Source organism: Rhinolophus sinicus, linkage group LG01, assembly GCF_036562045.2.
Source record: "Rhinolophus sinicus isolate RSC01 linkage group LG01, ASM3656204v1, whole genome shotgun sequence".
Taxonomy (NCBI): domain Eukaryota; kingdom Metazoa; phylum Chordata; class Mammalia; order Chiroptera; family Rhinolophidae; genus Rhinolophus; species Rhinolophus sinicus.
In genome coordinates, this window is record NC_133751.1 from 19,854,176 (window position 1) to 19,856,879 (window position 2,704).

Sequence of the window (2,704 nt, forward strand, 5' to 3'; positions counted from 1 at the left end):
AAGTAAGAAGCCAAACAAAAGCTCACTTTTATGCATATTTAAAATACAGAGAGGCTAGCTAACCCAACCATAAACGGGCAGTGCCACATTTATTTTAAATTTCTGAGTATAAAAATATAATTTTTAACTTTTATTTTCTGATTCTAACTGAACAAACGATGGTTATACCATCATCATCACACATATTTAATAGAATTAACAACTTGCTTCTAAGAAAATGTGTTTGATATAGCATGTCGATATAGGCTTTTGTGTCCTTAACGTCATTAAAATATCACACAGCTTGTAGAAGTAAAACAATTTATGTTGTGTAACACAACCTTTATCTTCATAATATGAAAGAGAATACTCTTCTTAAAATAAATGTTATAACTGACAAGTGACATTTGGCAATATGTTTTTTCAATACTGTTTTTATTGTTCATAAATGCATATAAAGGCATATAGAATAACATTTTATATTATATATGAAGTGAATGGTTGCAATCTCAGTAGAGATACTGAGGATGAAAATCAGACAGATGCAAGTATATAACTGCCCTCTGACTTCAAAACTGTTCCATCCAGGTTGTTTTATATGCTATACAGGGAAGATCACAAAAGTATGAACTAGCTTTGACCAAGTTGCTACACGAGATAACTCATGAAACAGTCCTTGAGGCTGTCTATGTGAGATTCGTTCAAAAACCAATAAAATACACTATATTAGGCAAGGTTCTCCAGAGAAATAGAACCAATATATATACCACATTAATATATATTGGCATATCTATATCTACACACACACAAACACACACACACACACACACACACACATTATTATATATACATGCATTACGATGCAATGCAGGCATCCTTTGAAAATATCAACCTGCACAATTTACCCTGTCTGTTTGAGTATGTTTTAAAAATGTGAGCTATGCCTTCTGAAATATTTACCATCTGACTTGTTTCATTCAGTAGGGCCAGTTCTTCCATCTGGGATTTCCTAAATTGCAAAGCAGAATGACTTCTAATTCAATGTATCTTGATGATATAAACCTCAAAGGTACTGTAATGGCACTAAAAATCTACCTTCACTAATCAATCAAATCGTGCTCTCTGACAACCATTACCATCTCCATGCTTTGATTAAAGGTATTTGATACCTGATTCTCATTATTCTTCAGAAAGATGCCAACTCGTTACTGTGGTCTATTAGTACTTAATACTTTGTCTTTAATCTCCCTATTCAGGCACATTGAGAAGAACATGTGAGGCTGTCATATGTGCATGTGTGCCAGTGTCAGGTTCTCATACGTGTCAAGCTTTTTGTCCTCAGGGGGGTCTTTGCACCTGAAATGCTTTTTCTTAATTCCCATTTTGATCTTTTTATTTCTGAGTCATCCTTCCGATTTCATCCCAGTAACATTTCCTTGGGGTATTTTCCCTCATTCTCCTTCTCTTCTAGCATCATGTGTTTCTTTTTCCCAGCATCTCTTCTGTATCCAGTTGTATAGATCAGATTTTTTAAATGAATGTCTGATATCAAAAATATATCATTACTTTTAGAGACATGTTATATTTCTAACAATATATTGTGAGGTGAAAAATTCTATTTACTTTTCACAAAGATGGCACTGAAAGTGAAGAAGAAAGCCCCAGCCCCTCCCAAAGCCAACACTGAAGCCAAAGCAAAGGCATGAAGACAAAGAAAGCAGTTTGGAAAGGTGTCCACAGCCACATGAAAAATGAAGATCCGCAGGTCACCCATCTTTCCACAGCCCAAGACACTGCGGCTCTGAAGGCAGCCTAAATATCCTCAGAAAAGTGCCCCCAGGAGAAACAAGCTGAAGCACTATGCCATTATTAAATTCACTCTAGTAACTACCGAGTCAGTCACGAAGAAGATATTAGGTTGGTGCAATAGTAATTGCGATTTAAAAGGTGAAAACTAATTGCAAAAACCACAATTACTTTTGCGCCAAGCTAACAGAAGACAACAATACACTTGTGTTCATTGTGGATGTCAAGGCCAACAAGCACCAGATCAAACATGCTGTGAAGAAGCTCTATGACACTGAGGTAGCCAAGGTCAACACCCTGTTCAGGCCTGATGTGGAGACGAAGAAATATGGCTCCTGGCTCCTGATTATGATACTTTGGATGTTTCAACAAAACTGGGATCTTTTAAACTGAGTCCAGCTGGTTAATTCTAATTATAAAACATTTTCACTAATATATATATATATATATATATATATATATATATATATATATATATGTTCTACTTAATTTTGATTAACATTATGCCTACAAATTTTATCCTGGCAATATTTTAAATGATTGAATGAGTATATCTAAAATGCTTAATCTGGAAATAATAGTACACTATTCTTTATCAAATTTAGTTTTCTTTAAAAATACTTTTTTTTTTTACATTTTACTGATTCTTTGAATTCAGAACAGGTCATTAAAAGAACAAGAAAAATGACTTTTGGCTAGAGCTTTATCTGATAAATAAAATTTATAACAGGGTTGAAGACTGCAGGGTCATTGGTAAAACTGCTTGGATTAAATTCTGGGTATGAATTTAAAACTGGCAAGACCCTGGGCAAATTATATAAACTCTCTGAACTTCAGCTCCTTTATCTTTAAAATGGGAGTTATAATAATAACTGTCACATAGATTTTCTGAGGACTTATGTGAGCAAACTGATACAAA

The 2,704-nt window shown here is 34.1% G+C and overlaps 1 pseudogene; it reads left to right on the plus strand.

Annotated features, from left to right (window-relative positions):
• The first annotated feature begins 1,613 nt into the window (after positions 1–1,613).
• On the plus strand, positions 1,614–2,192 carry LOC141567005 (large ribosomal subunit protein uL23 pseudogene; annotated as a pseudogene).
• The last annotated feature ends 512 nt before the right edge of the window (positions 2,193–2,704 follow it).